Genomic DNA, 9,983 nt, shown 5'->3' on the forward strand with positions numbered 1-9,983 from the left:
AAAAAAAAAAAAAAAAAAAAAAAAAAAAAAAACCCAAAAAAAAAAAACCAGCTTCCTGACTTTGAGTCAACCATTCCTATAATTTCTTTAGTCTAGATCAGAGATTGACAAATTTTTACCAGACCTGGTCCATTGCCTGTTTCTGTAAATAAAGTTTTATTGAAACACAACCACCCACATTTATTTACAGATTGTCTATGGCTGTTTTCACACTATAATGACAGAGTGACACAATTGAATAGAGCATATGCCCTGCAAAGCTGAAAATATTTACTATCTGGGTCTTTTACAAAAAAAAGTTTGCTGCCCGGGCGCAGTGGCTCATGCCTGTAATCCCAGCACTTTGGGAGGCTGAGGTGGGTGGATCGTGGATCACGAGGTCAGGAGATTAAGACCATCATGGCCAACATGGTGAAACCCCATCTCTACTAAAAATACAAAAATTAGCCGGGCGTGGTGGCATGCACCTGCAGTCCCAGCTACTCAGGAGGCTAAGGCAGGAGAATTGCTTGAACCCAGGAGGTGGAGGTTGCAGTGAGCCAAGATCATGCCACTGCACTCCAGCCTGGGTGACAGAGTGAGACTCTGTTTAAAAAAAAAAAAAAAAAAAGTTTGCTGACCCCAGCTCTAGAGGGAAAACTAGGAGTTTAATGCTACTTTAGATGCATCCATTTTCAGGGCCAAATGTATGCCAGTTTGTCAATCTTTTTACCCTAAAACTGTAACAGCCCTCAGCTCATGTGTGTGCATAGCAACTTCTCCCAATACCAGACAGATGTGAGAAGAGCCAAGTTCTCCCGGAAGATCCCATGACTTGTCTGCAATTGGGAACTGTTTGACATTTCCTTAGAAGTGCTTTCTACAGCCCACTCTTTAGTGTCTGGGACCCCTGCCTGAGCCAGTGAATCAAGAACTTGGCCCACAGAGCAGGAGACACAGGCAGCACTTTTGGGGGAGTGTCTACATTCCATTAATTATGTTTATCTACATTCAATTTCTTTTCCTTCTTCCCTTTCTTCTTTCCTTCTTTTTTTCTTTCCTTCTGCAAAGACACATGTCGGTCCACCAGGTTGGCTATGTGGGTCAGATTCTCTCAAAGTGATTCTGTTTCATGGTGTTGACTCAGTCTGTAGTCAGGCTGGCAGGGTAAAATTGCATCTCAATCAGCTTTAAGAACAAAACTTAAAAACCAAAATGGGAACTACAAATGAAAGGCTGCAGGGAGGGCAGCTGCCTGCCACTAGCGTCTCCCCTTAAAGCTAAAAAGAGCATGAAACAGCAGAAGACCGTCTCAGGGGTTCAGTCCCGCAAGACCCGAAACCCAGACTGGGGAGGAGGGGTCTGGGGATGAGCCTGCTAGGGGGATCCACCCTGCAGGAAGGCCCCTGTCAACAGCCACTGTCTTTGCCCCACCCCTTTCCCCTTCTTCTGGAAAGAGTGCCCCAAGTTTTACTTCGGGGCCAGATCTTCTGACTCTCAGCTTGTGCAGTTGGAGAGGGGCTGACTCTCTCAGCTCTTGGGATGGACACGTGGCCCACGTCCTCCTAATCGGATTCAGGGTGATGGGATCAGGTCAATGAGAACCGGCCCCAGGACTGTAGTTTGAACCGCTAGGAAACCAAATCTGTCTCACACAAACATTCTCTCTCTTTCCTGCTGAGATGTAAGGATGTAGACCTGCAATTAATTACTCTCCACCTGCTTGGTGCACTGCACTCTATACCGCAAGATGTTAGAGAATGTAACCCACACAGGAGAAGATCGAGCCAGGAGATGGAAAGAGATTAGGTGCTGCTGACGACATTTGAGCCCCGAATCCAGCCATCCCTGAAGTTAGAGGAAATTCCATATAGCTTCTCACATATATAAAAACATTTCTTCCTCACTTAAGTCATTTTGAATTGGATATTCTGTCACTTGCAACATCTCCTATTTCATCCACAGGAGTTTGAGACCTAGAGACCTGGAAAACCGGAGCCCCAACTGCCAGTTGCTGGTAGTAACCACTTTACTGCCATGAAGAAAGCCAGGCTGAGGGCAAGTCCAACGCAGAAAGGAGCAAACCAAGGGAAATGCAGAGAAATAGAACCAGAGCCTTGATCATGCAATTCCTGAAACCCACTTTCCCCCTAAAGTTCCCGAGAGTCAGGAGATACAGTTCCCTAAGGTCAAAGCCAGTTCGAGTCAGGTTTTGCATTACTTGTGGCCAAAAGAGTCTCAAGTGACACATTCGGTCTTCTTCCATGTAACACAGAGATAATCACAGTTATCTCAAATAGTGGCTCTAAGGAATAGAGACCAGATGTGCAAAGGCTCCTGCCCAGAGCCTATCAGACAGAGCAGAGGCTCCACAGATGCATTCCCTCTGCTTCTCTGACTTATTTTTCTCCCCACTCCTCATTGCTGGTCCTGTGTAGGGCAGGCTGAGGGCCATGTCATTGCTGATTCAGGCCGGGTAGGACAAGACCTCAAGGTACAGTGGTCACTGGTCCCACAGATGGGATCAAGTGCGATACCTCCTTTCTGCAAAGACAGGGCAGTCCAGGGGCAACCACAGCTAGGGCTTCATCCAGTCCTCCCAGTACTGTATGTCAGTTGACTCCCCTTCCGGTAACACAGTGCCCCCATTTGTCTGTGGCAGTCCACTCCTTCCTACCTCTGTACACTTGGAGGGGGCTTCATCCCAGTTTAAAGTTGAGTCATGTGACCAAGGTGTAAGCCAATCAGCCTATCACATTTCCCCTGACCATGGTGATTGGTTCAAGGAGGAACACGTGACCCAGGCAGAGCCAGTGTTACCCAGGAGTCTCTACTGGGCTCTGGATAGAAGCTCTGTCTTTCCTGCTGGGAATGCAGGGTGGAAAAGAACGTGGCTGTCCGAAGCAGGAGAGGGCAGTTAGGGGAGAGTGAGTACAGCAGAGGTGAAACCAAACCCTATCCACGTTGTTTGAACTCCTGAATCCAACCAAGCCTGGGGTCCACCCCGCAACTTTGCAATAAGAAATTCCTTTTCATTACTTAGACCAGTTGGTGAGGTTGCTAAGTTTAGCAAATAAAAATCCAGGCTTTGGGTTAAATTTGAATTTCAGATGGACAACAATATTTTAGTATATGTGTGCCCCATGCAACATTTGGGACCTACTTACGCTAAAACAATTATTCATTGTTTAGCTGAAATTCAAATTTAACTGGGTATCCTGTGTTGTATGCAGCGACCCTACTAGTTCGGGCCAGCTTTCTGATTCTTTGAACGCAAGAGAGTCTGAACTGAGGCCCAGTCCCATCCCCTTCAACAAGGGCACAGAAGCACTACTACACCTGCCGTGCTTCACAGAACAGGACCCCCCACTGCCCAACCACAGGAGTTAGTCTCGGCCACTCCAACAGCCTCCTTTGTACCTCATTTCTCCTGCTAGCAAGGGTGCTACTCATGGCAGTAAAGAACCGTGGCCACAACTCCTACTGGGGGTGCCTACTGTGTGTCAAGGGCTAACCTGTACCCCTTCACCTCCTCCCCACAGCGCAATTCTAAGAAGTCAAACCACAGTCCTCATCTCATAGATGAGTAAAGCAGCTCAGAGGCTCTGTGACCCACCCAGGGTCCCACAGCTAGGAAGAGGTAGAGCTGTGTTTGATACCAAGCCTGGGTTCTAGGAATGACACTTCCAAGCTGGAGGGGATAGGGAAGGAGCTGCCTCTCCAGGGAAGGAGGATCCTTCCAAGGAAGCCCTGTAGCCGCCCTCTGGATAGAGGCAGGAGGCCTGGGGAGGTCTGAGTCACTGTGTGGCTAGAGAGCAGGGGTGCTGGGATCAGCAGAAAACCGAGCAGACTCTCTCCCTTAGGGATTGAAAAGGAGTAGGCCCAGAGAAAGGGGAAGGACATTGACCAAGCCATCCTCAGACAGCCTGGGGAGCAGAGGAAGCCGGCAGCTGGCGGGTCACCTGGGGGCAGGTGCCCCACCTCCTGCTTCTCACCTCCTTGGCCTTTCTGAGGCCCCTCTCCTGAAGGCCTGCTCACTTTCAACTTCTGTTCTGCTACTTTGCTTTTTTAAAAAAAAGTTCCTTTGTTGTTACCACTTAAAACAATAAATAAATAAAGCAAACCAACAAAGCAGACATCTGGAAAGCTTTGTGGAAAATGGCATCTCGTTCAGAGGACCCGCCCTCCGTGAAGTCAGAACACAAGTGCCCATGGGACTCGCGACTGGCCCCCCCAATGCTCTCAGAGGAGAGGTGAGACCCTCTCACCGTTCTCCTACCAAATCCCTGTCTTCCCCTGAGGTCATGTCCTTCCCAAAACACCACCACCTCCATGGGCATGGCTCTCGGCTCCCATTCTACACCCCGACCAGGCTCGTGAGCCTCCCTGCCTTGTGCCCAGCACACCCCTGACTCTACTCCATCATTTTCTCTCCCGCTTAGGTCTCTCTGTTTCATTCTGGCAGTCATGCCCCATCTCAGACTTATATCTCATTTCCGACCCATCACCAAAGCCTCTGTTCCCTTCACTTCACCTCTTCTCCTTCCACTCCACCTGACCCTTCACCCCACCACTGCTAAAGTATCTTCTCAAAGTACAGCTCAGATCATAATGCCAATTTCCCCTGCTCAGCAACCTTCTAGGCCAACGAAGTGGCTCACGCCTATAATCCCAGCACTTTGGGAGGCTGAGGCGAGTGGGTCACTTGAGGTCAAGAGTTCAAAAGCAGCCAACATGGTGAAAACTCAGCTCTACTAAAAATATAAAAATTAGCTGAAGCATGGTGGTGCACACCTGTGGTCCTGATTACTCGGGAGGCTGAGGCAGGAGAATCACTTGAACCTGGGAGGTGGAGGTTCCAGTGAGCCGAGATCGTGCCACTGTACTCCAGCCTGGGCAACAGAGTGATACTCTGTCTCAAAAAACAAAACAAAACACAAAACACCTATGGCTTCCTCGTGTCTCCTGAAATAAATACCAGCAGCTCCTCACTGTGATGTTAAACCTTCCTGCAATGGATGTCTTTTGTTTTTGTTTTTCCAGTGTTCCTGTTTTCTTCTTTTGGTAACTCCACCCTTGGTGGTTTTCTTGAGGGTCAGGGAATCACACGTCCCTAACTTTGAGTCCAAGTGTTTTAGGTTCTGCCCACAATCGCAGGTCCAGGAGGAGGTTGTGTGACCCAGGCTGGGCCAATGCGTGTGCAACATTTCCCTGAACAAGGAGTTGGTTCAGGGTTGGCCACATGACCCAGGTCAGGCCAACCACAGCCAACCCTAGGTCCTTGGCTGGAATGGAGAAAGAGGGGCTCTCTCTGTGTTGGTGTCACCAGGCTGAGAAGATACAGGTTAGGAGCTGATGAGGGCCATCAAGCCACCACAAGGGGAAGTCAAGGGGAAGCAAAACTGTAAGACCAGGAAAGAACTGGTATTTAAAACATCTTTAAGTTCCTGCATACAGCTGTGCCTGAAGCCAGTCGGCCCACCCTATTTTTTTTTAGGTTTAAACTAGTTTGAGATGAGTTTCTGTCACAGACAGCCAAAGGCTTTGTACTTAATATAGTCTCCAATCATGGGTTCCGACTTCCTCTTCTAGCTTTACTCTATTTTCCTACGTTCATCAGTGCTTCTGAGAAAATGGTCTCTTGAACGGCCAGTGAAACATATCCCACATCTCAGCTTCTGTGCCTTTGGTCCTGCTGCTTCCTTGACCTGAAATACCCTCTTCATATCGCTGCTTTACAAAGCTCTAATCCTCCTTTAAGGCCTTTCTCAAGCTGGTCTCTGCCATGAGAATGTCATCGTTGTCATTTTCTTACTTTCTGTCCCCATAACGCTCTCCAAGAACTTACCGTCTTTCCTTGAATCCTGATCATTTGTGTATCTCCTTTTCCTTGTCAGAGTTAGGGACTCAGATGATAAGGAGACATTATTGTTCAGCTCTTCCTAAGCACCACGCATGCATGGAACAGACGCTCAGCAAAAGCGTATTTGTGCTCGTGGCCAGCCTGGCGAAGCATCCCCGGACTCACTCACCTGAGACCTTAATTTTGGGACAGATGTTCTGCCTGCCTGCTTCACATTCATTGTCCCATCTTTTCATACCAGTACCCCGATTTTCCTTTGAAGGACCACTCCATCTCCATCCTCATTTTTTTCCATCTCCCTTTCCTGGTATCCATCCTCATTCTTAAGACTTAGGTAGAGCCCTTGCCTCCCTCTCTCTGGCTCCACAGACGCCGTGTGACCCAGACCTGGCCAACCAGGGCATTGCACACTCCTTGCAAACCCCAGTGATTGTCTCAGGTTTGGACATGTGATCAAGGCCAGAGATTCAAACAAAGAACTTTTGCCAGAACCAGTGAGAAGGAAACACTCTGTTGAATGGGATCAGAAAACTAGGGGGATGTGAGCCTGGGTTGCTGGAGCCACCGGGAAGAGAGGTTCTGCCTGAGGAAGAAAGCAAACATAAAGCAAAACAGAGCCAGGACCTCCAGCCAGATGCTTCGTATCATTTGCATCCTAGATCCAGCCATGCCTGAAGCCAGTCGTACTCTGTACTTTTTAGATACATAAGCGAATAAATTCCTAATGGGTTGGGCTTCTGTCACCTGCAACCATGAGTCTCACCTGATACACGTTCCAAGTCTTCTCCCCATCCTTATTCCTAATCCAGAGCACATCAGGTGGTCTTCAGTTAGTGATCAGCTGACTAAGGGCAGAGCTTATTCTCTGCCTTGTCACTGATCCTTTTCCCTCCACTACACACCCCAACTCTTACTCTAGCTAAGACCTACCCATCCTTCCAGTCTCCGCTTAACTGTTACTCCCAGAAAGATCTTTCCTGACACTCCCAGAAAAAAAAAAATTGGTCTCCCCCTAACACCTGAGCCTCAAAACACCCCAGGTTTTCTTTCTCACAGTTGATGATTCCATAATTGTTGGAGAGATTACGTTTTGTATATCTGCCTCCTCCCAAACCTACAAGCTTCACCAACCATGCAGAGTCTCATTTGCTACTAAATTTTCAGGGCACAGCACAGAGCCTGACAGAGTAGGTGCTCAGTAAATGGCTACTGAATTAATAAATGTACTGACACAACTCAGGAATCAAAGAATGTGTCTCCCAGGTTTCTCAACTTGAATAAAGAGGGTGGAACCATGTCTCTTACTAGTACCTGGTCCATGGATGGAGGGTTCCAGGAGAACCAGCTTTGGGAGGGCTTGAAGAGAAACTGCCTCTTTGTGCAACTCCACAGAGGTATTAGCTTATTGAACTTGATCAGAAAGCCCAACAAAACTTGCGATTCATTACGGGAGACCTTAGCCACGCCCTGAAGCAAATGTCAAATTTCACACATTTAATGAACTCCATACTTGAAATATGTGGCCTGTAAAATCTGATTTACACTGCTGTTAAAATCCTCGGTGCCTAAAAAGGAATGTGAAAAGTATGTATTTGTGCTAAGAGAAGGGGCTTTTTTTTTTTTTCCAAGACATTAATTCACTCCAAGGCATATAAACGTTCCCTAAAGCATCATTTCAATTGCAATATTTCTTTCAGCACCTCAAATTTAGTTACCAACTTTTAAGAAGAGGGGCTGTGTTAGGTTACACACGAATGGAAAAGTGCCACCATGTAATTGTCAATTCTTTGGAAGGTAAGCTGAGTTGACAGCTGAGCTGGGGACAGCCCCGAAACAGGCAGAGCAGAGCTTACCTGGCACTATAATTAAGACCTGCCTTAAGTCAACACCGACGCGGCCACGGTGCCTGGCAAGATGAATTTCTTTTTTCAATTCAGCCACAACCTTATTTATTTATTGGATGCTAACACCTGGTGTTTCTTTCGTCTGGAAGTTCGCGGCTTGCTTTGGCACATTTTAGGTTCGGTACTGCGGGGTGGCTGAGCTACCTGACGGGGTGACAGGGGGCCTCCCTCTGAGGTGATCCATGGAGCAGAGGCAACACAAACCAACTTCCAACGACACAGTCTAGACCGAAAAGGACACCCTGACCCTCGTTTTCAAGCTTTACTGGCTCGGAGAATTCTGTCCACAGAACCTGCTATCCTTGAGAGCGAAAAGCATAGCCGATCATGAGTGCTCTGCGCACGGTCATCCCATCCCTGCTTGCTTCCGGAAAACTAGGGCTTGACTCTGATTGGTCTTTACCCATTCCCTTCTCACCAGTGATTGATCTAAGCGTGGGCGTGTATCCAGTGTTGACCAATGAGATGTGAGAGAATTTCCAGGACACTCTTTCAAAGCTGATCAAAAGAGACAGCCTAGAAGAGAGCGTCCTCATTTTTCTAAAGTTCCACTGGAGATGCTGAGAGTTACCCTGGTGTGGAACTCAGTGCCTGCACTGGACAAAGTAGAAACTGAAGCTTATAGAGAACTGATAGCCTTGACCAGAGCAAGTCCAGTGGCAACGCCAACATTATTACTGTAGCGGCCATGTGTTACTCTTTGACCACCAAGCATCTAAGTCACCCTTTCTCCTGGGGAAAACAAAAACAATATATCCGGGGAAATTACTTCCTCCTCATGGCAGGCAGTCTTGGAGGAACTGTCAATCAAAATACCCTGCCATGTAACCCAGACTTGGCCCATCAGATTCTCACATGAGGATGTTGACCCTTGAGTGATGCAAGATGGGAGTGATATGGTGGGGGTGGCTGGAGAAAAAACCTGCAGGTGATAAGACAGGCTGCAGGGACCTGGTTGTACGGCATATTAGCTCCTGCTACCTCTCCTCTCCGGCATGTCCTCACTCTTGTTGTTCAGAGCCAAAGCTCCAGTTTGTGAGCCACTCCACATCCTGGCAATACATTTCCCCTCCCCGTTTCTTGGCTGAACTTTGCCAGTTCTAATTTTTGTTGTGTGCAACCACAGATCTGTAACCAATATGGAACAATAAGTTTATTGTGACCATGCCAGGCACATCACATACATCACATTTATTTTTCTTTCACAATATCAATTATGGAGTGGGCACACAGGCACACAGGCACATACCCATTTTACAGATGAAAAATCTCAGGGTCAGACTGCAACATTTGCCCAGCATTTCATAGTTAATAAATTGCCAACCCTGGAATGTAACAGTATCTTGTTTTGCTTATCTGCGAGATGAGTTTAATTCCACTTAGCCTGCAAGGTTAGAGTGAGGATACAAGAAAATACAGGTCCAAGTGCCTGGTACACACTCTCATTTGGAACTTCCATGGCTCTCAGAAGTGTCTTTTTTGAGAGGCTTTTCCTAGGCCCATGGGAGATTCTCTCAGGAGCCCTAAGAGCTTCCTCATGGATTGACTCACCAAAAGCCCCATCCCTGAACTTGGAGAAAGAAACCAGTCATACTTGGGGTAACAATGTGGTCTGGAGTATGAACCATATCACTGATGTCTCTGGCTATGGGAATCCATGATCCCAGGATCTGGACTCTCTCAACATGACACACAGTAGGCCCGCTCTGCACACTTATCTCTGAAGGTCAGAGGGTAGCTGGCTGCCTGGCACGGTGGGGACAGACTCAGGGTACACAGAAGCCTTCCTACTAGGCAAGAATACCCATTTCCTGCCACTCTTCAGCACTGGTTGCCATTGCTCTTCTTCCTGTTCCTGAAAACTCTGAACCCTTCCTGCCACAGGGCATTTGCACATGCTATTTTCTCTGCCTGGAACACTGCTCCGTGCATCTATGAATCCTGGATCCTCTCATCTTTCAGATTTCAGCTCAAAAGCCAACTCCTCAAGGACGCCCTCCCTGACCACCAAGTCTAAAAATAGCCTCACATACCCTCCCCACTCCCAACCCCCAATCTCTACCCCAATTGGTCTCCCGGATGGCATCCTGACTTAACTTTATGATAATGCTCATCACAGTGCAATGAATTACCATATTTCTTTATTCATTTCACATCTGCTGAACACTCGCCATAGGCCATCTTTTTCTAGGCATTCAGAATAGCAAATAAGTCAAAGTCCCTGCCCTCACAGAACT

The sequence above is a fragment of the Mandrillus leucophaeus genome, unplaced genomic scaffold, assembly GCF_000951045.1.
Source record: "Mandrillus leucophaeus isolate KB7577 unplaced genomic scaffold, Mleu.le_1.0 Scaffold19, whole genome shotgun sequence".
NCBI lineage: Eukaryota > Metazoa > Chordata > Mammalia > Primates > Cercopithecidae > Mandrillus > Mandrillus leucophaeus.